Consider the following 11553-nt stretch of genomic DNA (forward strand, 5'->3'; position numbering starts at 1 on the left):
ATTTCGACATGAGGGGCAGGCATCTAATTTCATACATACCCAGAGGCCGATTGAAAGATGCTTTGGTGATGTTGGCTGAGGGGGGCACCATCTTCCCACTCTCCCCCTTTATTTATCTATCTATCTATCTATCTATCTATCTATTTATTTATTTACTTGCTTGCTTTCTTATTTTTATTAAATTTATTGGGGGTGACATTAGTTAATAAAATCATATAACTTTCAAGGGTAGAATTCAATAATAAGTCACATGTATATTACATTGTGTGTTAACCATCCAAAGTTAAATTTCCTTCCATCATCATGTATTTGACCCCCTTTACCCTCTGTCTCTCCCCTCCTCCACTGCATTTGGTAACCACTAAACTGTTGTCTGTGTCCATGAGTCTCTGTCTTGTTGTTTGTCCCTCATTTATTTTTAACTAAGGACACAGAATGTAACAGCAGCTTGGACTGCCCCTGGGCTGGAGCAGCTGCTGTGCATCCTTGCTTGGCTTCTGCCGGTCCTCTGGCTCCCTGGTGCAGCTCACAGAGACTGGTGAGCCTCTCTGTGCAAGTAGGGTCCTTCCAGAATAGAGACAAAGGTGAAATTTTGCCACACTAAGAACTCTCCTCTTCTTCTTGGGATTAACATCAGTGTTCCACAGCCACTTATCTCTGTATTCTGTGAGCCTCCCTTAAGACAATTGGCCAACACTGAACCAATTTAGCATCTGTGAGGCCATGTCCACATCAGGAGCTAGAGCAGAGCCGTAGCCCAGGTGTTTCTGAGGCAACACTTACCATGGACTCTTTTTCACTGGAGAGACCTAATTTGACTGGGCCATAGGAGAGGCAGCTCCATGGAGATGACATCTAAATTTATATGTGAATGAGAAAGGGAAAACATCTCAGGCCCGTAAGTTCTGAGGACTCACTTCATGTTCCCTAAAGGGAGGAGGGGTGAGCATGTGCCTGCAGGAGGAGTAACAGGAAACCTGACTTGGAGGGGAGGGCTGAATAGGGCTGCTTTCTAAATGCAATTTCAAACTCATCATGACTGTTGCCAGCTACGGAATAGTGGCTGATGGAAGTCATGTGTTTGTAAGTCATTGGAGAAAGAAGTGCTTCTTTGTGTTTTTAATTGCTATTTGCAATTGAAAAAGTATTTTCGTAAAGAATTTAACATTAAGAGATGTGATGAGCAAATTACAAATTTTATAGTTAAATAGCTTGCAGGATTTCTCCAGTACAGATAAAATACGTGGCATCAACAGTGTATTAATGATAAAGTTTTATTCATTATCAGAAATAGACATGTTAATACACACTGATAGTGTGGTTTATAAAATTTTGGCCACACAAAAAATGTTGCCAAATATCACACTATATGTACAATCAGTTTTCTCAAAGACATAGTATCCCCCTCTACGCAAATCTGTAGCACCTTTTCCCCTCCATGTCAGGCCCTGATGAGGTGCATAATTGTTTTTGCATTGTAAATTCTATTCTCTTGGAAGTATTAGTGATTTTAAGAATTACGTTGTGCAACTGATAACTGTTGATTAGTAGTCTCTGTCATCACATCAAAACAATGACTGTTAAGGGTAAACAAATGGTATACTTATACTCACAGTATGGTTCAACATATTGTATGAATACATTGGAAAACCAATAAAAAATCAGTAGGTTATGAAAACATGAAGAAATGCAGTAGTTAGGGCTGGTAATATTTCTAGTGTTTAGTTCTAGGAATTTTGAAGTTTATATATTCTGGTATATTGAATGGCACCTGCTGTATGCAACATATGCATATTGTGTCCACAGACACCTCCTATGAAGGATAGGAGAGAACTCAAGGTCAGCTTTAGAATCAGGTATGAGATTTAGCTAAGAAACTGAGGCCACAAACATAATGGTGAGCATCATTCCGTGTTGCACTTTAAATACTACGAGTCTTACCAATGCAAGAGCAGAATGTGTTGCTTGCCCCGTCTGCACCCCGAGGGGCTTTTCTGGTTTTGTCCTTCAGCCTGGACAACTGCAGAGCTGAGCAGCCAGGGAGGCAGTAATTACAGGTGGAGTCTTACTCTCTCCTTCCATTTGCATGAAAAGAAATGAAAATAAAGAGGTGAGAAAGCAGGAAACTGCAGAGTAGCAGGAAGTATCCTGAGTGGGCTGGGATGGCGAATAAGAAGGAGCATCAGTTTTCTTTTTCTCAGACATTTAGAATTTGATTACAATCATGTACTACTTAAGGACGGGGGAAACCTGTGAAATTGTCATTAGGTGCTTTTGTCACCATGGGAACATCGTAGAGTGCACTAACACAGACCCGGATGGTGTAGCCCACTGCGCACGTAGGCTACAGTACCGTACAGCGTCACTGTAGAAAACAACAGGACATTAAATCAAGCACAGGAGAATACGATGCCATCAAAAGATGAGGAGAACGTGAGATGTATGAGGCCACCCGAGTAACACAGCACTCAGTTTTATAGCCAACTTTTTTTATTAAGTGGAAAGAGTACACTCTAAAACAACAATAGAAAGTATAGTAGAGTAAACACATAGGCCAGTAACATAGTTGTTTATTATCATTATCAAGTCTCAGGTGCTGTCTGTAAGTGTTATACTTTTGTACGACTGGCACACACTAGGTTTGTTTGTGCCAGCATCACCACGGACACATGAGTAAGTATGACAGCTATGGCATCACTAGGTGACAGGAGATTTTCAGCTTCATTATGACCTGTGGGACCACCAGAGTGTATGCGGTGCATCCTTGACCGAGTGTTGTTATGCGGTGCATGACTGTGTTAGAAACAAGGCTGGCAGATCAAGACAATGAATGAATAATTCTCTCAAAACTCTTTAAACGAGCCTTTAAAAAATAGCTTCTTGATCCCCTGGATTTCAAAGTTCTCATTACAAAATGCCGACAGCGTCGTGATCTAATATTATAATTTCAGCGCCTTAAAGGATTTACTGTGTGGTTTTGTCAGAGTCCGATCTGCTCCTCCCTCTGAGGAACATTCGCGAAATCTCTGTGTGTTCTGGCTAATGAGTATTCTTCCTGTGCCTACTTGGTGCCTTCTTGATTTAGGATTCCATTAGTTTCCCAAGGCTCTGAATTTATAGGCAAGCTTAATTGTTTTCAAGTTCGGAGTTTATGTTGGGTGGGTGCAGAGCCAAGACTGGGAGCCTTGCCCTCCCTTTCATTTGCATGCCAAATGCCATTTTTCATTGAGCCATACGTTCTCGCTCTTTGCTGTGCATCATGTGGGTAGAGCCAAGACATATCATACAGCGTGCTGCTTTGCCCCCGCTCAAGCAGTGTTGTATGAGTACCGTGAATACCTTTCTTCATTTATTTCTTCACGTAGGCGAATATGCATCGCATTCAGATTAAATGCGATCACCAATGGATCACCTGGAAAGCCAATTAAATTTTCTCTCATAGTTTGTGCAGGAGTCGATTTTAATAAGGCCGCATAGAGTGTTCATGAGTACTTGAGAAGGGAGAAAGGTGAACTGTGATGAAAGGCGCCGAAGAGACTGCCTGGAAAGTCACGGAATGGGGAGATACGTGAAGGATTGTGAAGCGAAACCTGTGCTCTGGCCGATAGTGAACCTGCCTCTTTATTGCTGGGCGCAGTTTAAAATTCACTCTGTGGAGCTTCACCTGGCTCAGCACAGTCCTCTGTGATCTATCCATTTATAATTTATTTATGCAAATACTTAAAGCAAATCCCAGGAGACCTGTAGAAAAAGAGTGTATAAAACATTCCAGTGTTTTATTATTTAAAAAGTCATCATTCGCATGCACCAATGAAACTTTTTGCTGTTCTAGCAAATGGTGAAAATGTTTTTAGTGTCTCAGGAACGTCATAAACTGCTGTTGTTCACATCTTACATCCCCTGATACATTATACTACTGATCACAAAGGTTTATAAGTGGTACAAATGAGGGACTTTAAAAAGATCATCATTGTAAGCTTAATCATATTCTTGGAAAACAAAAATTCTTTTCTAGGTATTTTGATTGTATTAGAAATCAGAATATTGAGTATTAACTGGAGAATATAGCTAATGGCTATGTCTAGGTTGCTTTAACCTATTTTGGTGTATTTTTATTTGTTTGTTGTTTGTTTTCCTAATCCGTTTTCCTCATGCTAAAATTCCTACCAATAGTGTTTAGTGGAAAAAAATCAGATAAAGTTTATTTAACCCCTATCGATGCCATGTAAGGATGGGGGATTTACTGATAAACTCAAACTGAATGTGTTATTAGCGAGACAGTTTTTATAAGTTGATGTTACAGGTGTAGAATCATTGTGCAGTTCATTAATTATTTTGATCCCTGCTGATACCAACATGTTTGCATTTAGATTTAGGTAAACTATTGCTAATACAAATGTGATTATGTACAATACATAGAACAAACATGTAATGTTCTAAAATCTATCTTGTCTATGAATAAAAATAACTAGCTTATTTCAGGAAAATTTAAATCCCTTTTTCATATGGCAAGAATGGTTTTTTAGGTGAATGTGAAAGAGAGTGAGAAATCATCTGGGAATTAAATAGCCCTTAGCAATATAATTTCATGCCAGCCTCCTCATAATTTATAACAATACATCTGGGAGAAATAGGACACCAGGCAGCCCTGTCGCAGACCACGCGGTTGTCTACGGTGTGGGTCTGTGTATTGCTGCAGTGATGTCCTCATACTTTTGCTGGGATAGAGTCCACAGCACATAGCCCCTGCTACAGGAGGGCACTTTATGGTGAGCGTGGCATTACAGGATCTGCAGCCACTAATATAAATCCCAAGGCGGTTCACAGGATTACGTAGACCGGGAAACCTTTTCCGAGTTATAAAACCTTCAGACTCTGTCTTTGCAGCAAGACCCTTTTCTCTATCTTGTCACCACCTTCAGTCATATCCGTGGCTCTCATCAGACTGAACTGCTAATGGCTTTAGAAGAGACCTCCTGGGAGCAATCCTTGCATTTAGATAGACACCTGGACTTAGAGACCTCTGTTTGTTATGCTTCGCTGGCCTAGACTATTCTTTTGCCCTTCAGGAAACACAGCCAGAATTTTCAGTGACGCATCTTTATAATGTGGGCTGTGGTTGACCCGTGAATATCACAGGTTATCTTCCAAATTTTACTCCACGTTAAAGGAATTCTGCATCTCATATATGAGACCAGGATAGAAGCTGCACGTTCAAACCCATCCTGGCCTGTTTCAGTAGAAATGAATACTATTATGTTCCCAAATGAAAAGTCCGTGAATGCCAAAACCAAATGGTACCTCAGGACAGTAGTCATAAACCTGAATCTCCTGGCTCAGCCAGTCATGTATTTGTTCAGTTTTTTTAAGGCTCCAACCAGCTCCCTAAGGGCTCTATTAGCCATGAGCATCTTTGCAGGTATCTGGGACACTAATCATAGGTACAGGGCCTGCTCTGTAACAAAATGTCCACAGGAAGAAGTCAGAGTTCTAAATTAGGAGGCTGACTCCCACCCCCATCTGCAAGCCCAGGTTGAGCCCTCGCTCCCAGCTCTGCTCTGAGGAAGGTTCTAGTTTTCCTACCTTAACCGGCTACTTGCCAGACTCAATCACCTGGCAGTGGCTGCTGTTGTCTGGGGCACAGTAGAAATAGGAATGTGAGTGCCTCCAGCTCTGGAGAGCCCCCTCCCTCCTCTCGGGGACACTCCTTACCCCCAGCTCCCAGCTGACTGCCTGGGCATACCCTTTCTTGACTATGGAGATGCCTGGCAGGTGGAGGGCGACCAGAGAGAGGAGCATTTGAAGTCCACAGACCGGTTCAAACCCTGCGTCTACCATTTGCTAGCTGGGTCAATTTGGGAAACTTGATGAGTGTTTCTGAGGCATTGTCTCCTCATCTGTAAAGTGGGTAAACAGTACCTTTCTTGAGTGGCAGTCGTGAGGAATAGTAGAGATAAACTATAGGACAGTGCCCGGCACAAAGGAATGCTTGGCAAAGGTGAGTTCCTCTCCCTGTCCCAGTTATGGGTCATTTTGGGTAAGGGGGAGGGGCGTGGCTGCCACCACCTGGCAGGAGAACGCTTCTTTAGGAGGTGACCCTGGTGGTCAGCAGGTGCAGTTTTCCGACTCCTCAGAAGACATTAAGCCCAGCTTTCTCTCCACCAACTCCATTCCCTCCTGTTATCGATTTAAGAGAATCGACTTCTTGGGGTTCCTCTCATCTTTATAGTTTTGATGTGTGTTTTAAGTCAATTCCAAAGTGAAGCTTTCCAACCTCTACAGTTTCTCTCTGCGTGGTGTTTCATAAATACACTAAGTATGTGTGCTATTATGCCATTTAATGCTGATGTCCGATGCTAGTATTCACACCGTAAATTGTCAAATGATACCGCTTTTCCTTTGTGCTAGGTTGGACTAGCAAGGAAGATTATTTTATTCACAAACCAGTGACCATGCACATGAGATGACAAGAGGGAGGCGTACAATAAACAACCGATATTGGGTTGCAATCAAAGTTACTTGTGTTTATTTGAGCAAAATCTTAATTTGTTTAAATAATGGTTCTCATTTGAGGAGCTTTTAAAAAATACTGATGCAACGGTCTCACCATAGTCTCAATAAAATAAAATTATCTGGGGGCAGGGCCAGGGCCTCCTAGGAAGGCAGCAAGAGTGGAGAACCTCTGCTCTGAAGTACAAACAAGGGGTACTATTAAAAACACTCATCGATAAACTAATTGGGAAACATATTTATGGTTCAAACAGTTTAGGGCAGTTACATAACTAAAGGGAGTTGAGGTGGTAAAAAGTACTTTTTAAAAAGTGATACTGGAATATTTGTCATATTAACAGTCTCTTTTGCGTAGTCTTCAACTTTCAAATCTTTATTAGGAAATATTGTTGCTGAATTATTCTATCGATCTATGAACCCATGAAACTAAAGATATTTTAAAAATTAAAATAATTTTAATTTTGGACTGAGTTGATTATAGCTTTATTGAATCATTTTATCTTATTGGAGAGTTTATGGTGGACTATATATATTTTAATTGACTTTTTTCCAGCCCTGTTGAGGTATAATTGACAATCAAAAATTGTATATATATTTAGGTATAAAACTTGATGATGTGATATACATATACATTGTGAAATAATCACCGAATCAAGTTAATTAACCTATCCATCACCTCACAGTTACCTTCTTTATTATTAATTATTATTATTATTTTTGTTTGGAAGAACGGCTATGAAAACATCCCACCTGAGTGCTTGTTCTTTCGTAGAAATGTAGCATAATGCACTTTGTCGGTGTTCTTAGATTGTGGGAGTCTTATTACCAGTGCAGGTTGTAATCAGCAGGGCCCGAGGCTCTGCATTTCTAGCAAGCTCCCAGTTGGCGCCAGGGCTACTGACAAGACACTATACAGTGTCTCCTCACGGATTTCGAAGCTCTGTTTTTAGATACGGACACATTTAAGATTGCTATGTCTTCGTGGTGAGTCGACCTCTTTATTAGTATGTAATATTTCCCTTTATCCTTGGTAACATTCATTCTTCTGATGTTTCTTTTTTGATATTAATGCAGCCACTCCAGATTTCTTTTTATTATATTTTTCATCCTTCTTATTTTTTATCTTTTTTTACCTATCTATGCCTTTATATTTATGTAAAGTTTCTTATATAATTCACTCTTGCTTTTTAATATAATCAGATAACCTCTGTCTTTTAATTGGGATGTTTCGACCATGTCTATTTCATGCAGTTATGAATATATTTTGATTTAAATCTACCATCTTACTAGTTTTCTATTTGTTCCATCCATGTTCCTTTTTTTTTTTTTCCTTTTTCTGTCTGCTTTTGGATTGAGTATTGTTTATGATCTCATTTTATCTCCAAGATTGGCTTATTAGTTATAACTCATTCATTTTCCCTTCTTTTTGATTTATGTCCTAGGGTAGCCAAGATGCCTTGACTCAACTTTAGACAGCTTTCTTCCTTAATATAAGCCCATGACTTGCCTTTTCTTAGAGCATATACTTTAATAAACTTGTAATTATAAATTTTTTCTCTGAGCCTTTAGGATGTCACTCTTTCTCAAGGACTGGACAGCCATCCCTTTGAAATGAAATCATCAAGAAAGACAGGCTCCTCTCTCCTCTTGGCCTCTGGGGGAGGGTAGGAGCCTACTTTTGATAAGTGACAATTAGCAAACACAGATGGCTTAATCACACTGACAAATCTCCTCTGTAATGTCCTCCAGTACTTTTCCATTAAGTCAACCCAGCATTTAAAAATCCTCCTGCCTTTTGTTTCAGTAGAGTTGAATTCAATCTCTCTCCCTTATTGCAATAGTTTTAATTAAGTATTCCATGCTGTTTTTAACGTGTTCAGTGCAACTGTTCTTTTACAAGGGTTTACAGTAAAACCTTTTGCTTATCACAATGTACTTTCAAATTATATAATTTCATGCACTAGAGCCTTACAATCTCTCCCTCTCATCCCTTCTTCCATTATTATACATTTTACTTTCACATGAGTTATAAGCCCCATTATACATTGCAACTCTCTTTGTCTTAGTCAATTCATTTTTACAGTTATTAAAAATAAGAGAAATACCTTTTATTTTTACCTTACTTTTTCTATCTTTGTCACCCTTCATTTCTTTATGTAGATCTAAGTTTAAATCTGCTATCATACTGCTTTTTTGATGATGATGAACTTTTTTGATGATGAATTTCTTTGAGCACTTCTTGAAGAACATTTCTGCTGACATTTCTCAGCTTTCGTTGTCCAGAAACATTTTCATCTCACCTAAATATCTTGCAGGGTATGAAATTCCGGGCTGTCAGACTTTTTTAAAACTCTTTTTAGCATATGGTTACATATGAGAAACAACCTGTGATGACCAAATAACGCATTTCTCTTTTCCAGTTCTTCAGGGAAGCAGCTGGGTGCTTTCTGGTAACACCCAGCACTCCCTCAGGTGAAAGGCTGAGCACAGCTGACTCCTGGCCTCTTCCAGATCTTGCAGGGCTCCGGGGGCATCAGACATCCTCTGGCTCAATCCCTGCAAAACCTTACAAAAACGCTGCCGTGAAAATTCTGGGAGCGTTTCTTGAAACCCGAAAGAATAATCTAGGCCAGTGAAGCATAGCAAAGGTTTCAATTCCAGGTCTCTAATAAAAGTTAAAACTTTAGTCTACGGCCATGCCACCCTGAACATTCCCGATCCTGTCTGATCTCGGAAACTAAGCAGGATCGGGCCTGGTTAGTACTTGGATAGGAGACCACCTAGGAAGACCAGGTGGTGTAGGCATTAAAAAAAAAAAAAAAAGTTAAAACTTTATAGTTTATCTGGCTTTTTCTCACTCTTAGAATGGGGACAACTTTCTTTGAAACTTTCTACATTTTACGTGGAAGCAGAATATAAGATTTTTCTAATTTCCTCAAATAAAATCTCCTTGTTAAATGTCATCAGTCTCTCTGTTTTTCCTGAAGGTTAGAACCTTTATTTAAGCAGAAAGAAAATAATTTACTCTGTAAAGTGCTTAGCTTTTGAGATACTAGCAACTTAGTTTGTGTATACATAGATAGTTTTCTTAAACCAATTATATTCATTTCCTATGAGTGCTATAACCAATTAGCACAAACTTGGTGATTTAAAACAATAGGAATGTATTCTTTCACAATTCTGGAGGCCAGAAGTCCAAAGTCAAGGTGCCCACAGGGCTGTAGTCTCTCTGGAAGCTCTAGGGGATAGTCCTTCCTTCTCCAGCTTCCGGCAGCTGCTGGAATTCCTTGGCTTCTAGTCACCTAACTCCATTCCCTGCCTTTTTCACATCCCCTTCTCCTCTGTGTGTCTGTTTAATCTCCCTCGGTCATTCTCTTGTAATGATACTTGTGATGCTACTTAGGGCCTACCCAGATAATTCAGGATCTCCTTATCTCACATTCACAAAGACCCTTTATCCTTATAAAATAACATTTACAGGTTCCAGTATCTTTTTATCTGGTCTGGATAGAGGACCTGATGTCTTTGGGTGGCTATTATTCAGCTTACTACCCCAATATTATTTCAATTTTTCTGTATGCAAACTTTTCTTGAAAAATACTGTTCTTGTGGGTTGGTAGAAAATTAAGGAGGCATTACATAGCTGAAAGGAATGCTGGAATGTGGAGTTCTTTGATTTGGGGTCTTTAATTAATAATAATCATTATAATAAAGCTAGTACTTACTGAATATTAATGGTGTGCCAGGCCTGAGATAACTTCTTTCAAGCCTTGCTACTGAAAGGATGGTCTGAGGACCAGCTGCAATGAAATACATACCTCTTCAGTCAGAATGTACATTTTACCAAGATTTCTACTGACTTGCCTGAATATTAAAGTTCGACAAAGTTCTACTCAGACCTAACTTAATTAACCCTCATAAGTATCCTATAACGAAGCTATTATTGTTAGCACCCAGTATTTTACAGATGAAGAACACAAGGTTTAGAGAGTTTAGGTAACTTGCTCAAAGCCAGTTAATTAGCGAGAGTGGATCCTATCATCCATCTATCATTCAGGAAGTAATATCCGCCTTCTGTATGGATAATAAAAGGGGTTCTATGCAAAGTAACCTCACAGGGTAACCTGAGCATAAATCCCTAACTGGGCAGGTTGTGGTCAGTGGTAATGCTCCAGGCATACATACTACTTCTTTTCTAAAAGGCTTGTCATTGCCATAAGCAAGCCCTGTCTGTTGTTTCTGTGCATCCAGGTTAATACACCTTCGAACTGTCCTTTCAGAACCCTCCTTCTGGTACCCGATCACCCTTTCAGACCCCTCCACAGAGCATAGAATCTTAACTATCGTGCAACCTGATCTCCACGTGACCGCCCCCAAAAGAGCACGCGTAGTCTGAAACTATCCTGTCATCCAATTCTGAATTGCTTTCTGTCACCTTCGTGTGCATCTAGGTTAATACACCTTCGAAATGTCCTTTCGGAACCCTCCTTCTGGTACCCGATCACCCTTTCAGACCCCTCCACAGAGCATAGAATCTTAACTATCCTGCAACCTGATCTCCACGTGACCGCCCCCAAAAGAGCACGCGTAGTCTGAAACTATCCTGTCATCCAATTCTGAATTGCTTTCTGTCACCTTCACGTCATCTTCCTCACATTGGCTCCTTAATCTCAAATGCACAGAAAGAAACTTCAAACTCTTATTCTCCCAAGTATTTATCTCTGTTGAGATCTTCCTTCCAGGTATAACCTCCGTTTGGCTCACATACCTTTTTAAAATTCTCTGCAGGTTTGGGTGTTCTTACTTGACGGGCACCAATAATCATCTCTGATGTCCTCTTCATACAGCAAATAACAGATGTCGATTCCTTGGGAACACAAGGAAACCTACGTTCCAGCAGCCCTATAAGTCCCATGAGTTGTAGTGTGTTCCAAGCTAGCCAGTTACTCACTATCAGCCCTGAGACTTCCAATGGGACTTCCTAAAACAGCATTTCTGAATAATATCATCCTAGATAAATTATGTAGACTTATTAAAAGTTAT

At 40.0% G+C, this 11553-nt stretch overlaps 1 pseudogene; it reads left to right on the forward strand.

Annotated features, from left to right (window-relative positions):
* The first annotated feature begins 9196 nt into the window (after positions 1–9196).
* Positions 9197–9315, forward strand: LOC112475903 (annotated as a pseudogene).
* The last annotated feature ends 2238 nt before the right edge of the window (positions 9316–11553 follow it).

This window comes from Pteropus alecto, unplaced genomic scaffold (genome assembly GCF_000325575.1).
Source record: "Pteropus alecto unplaced genomic scaffold, ASM32557v1 scaffold152, whole genome shotgun sequence".
Classification (NCBI taxonomy): Eukaryota; Metazoa; Chordata; class Mammalia; order Chiroptera; family Pteropodidae; genus Pteropus; species Pteropus alecto.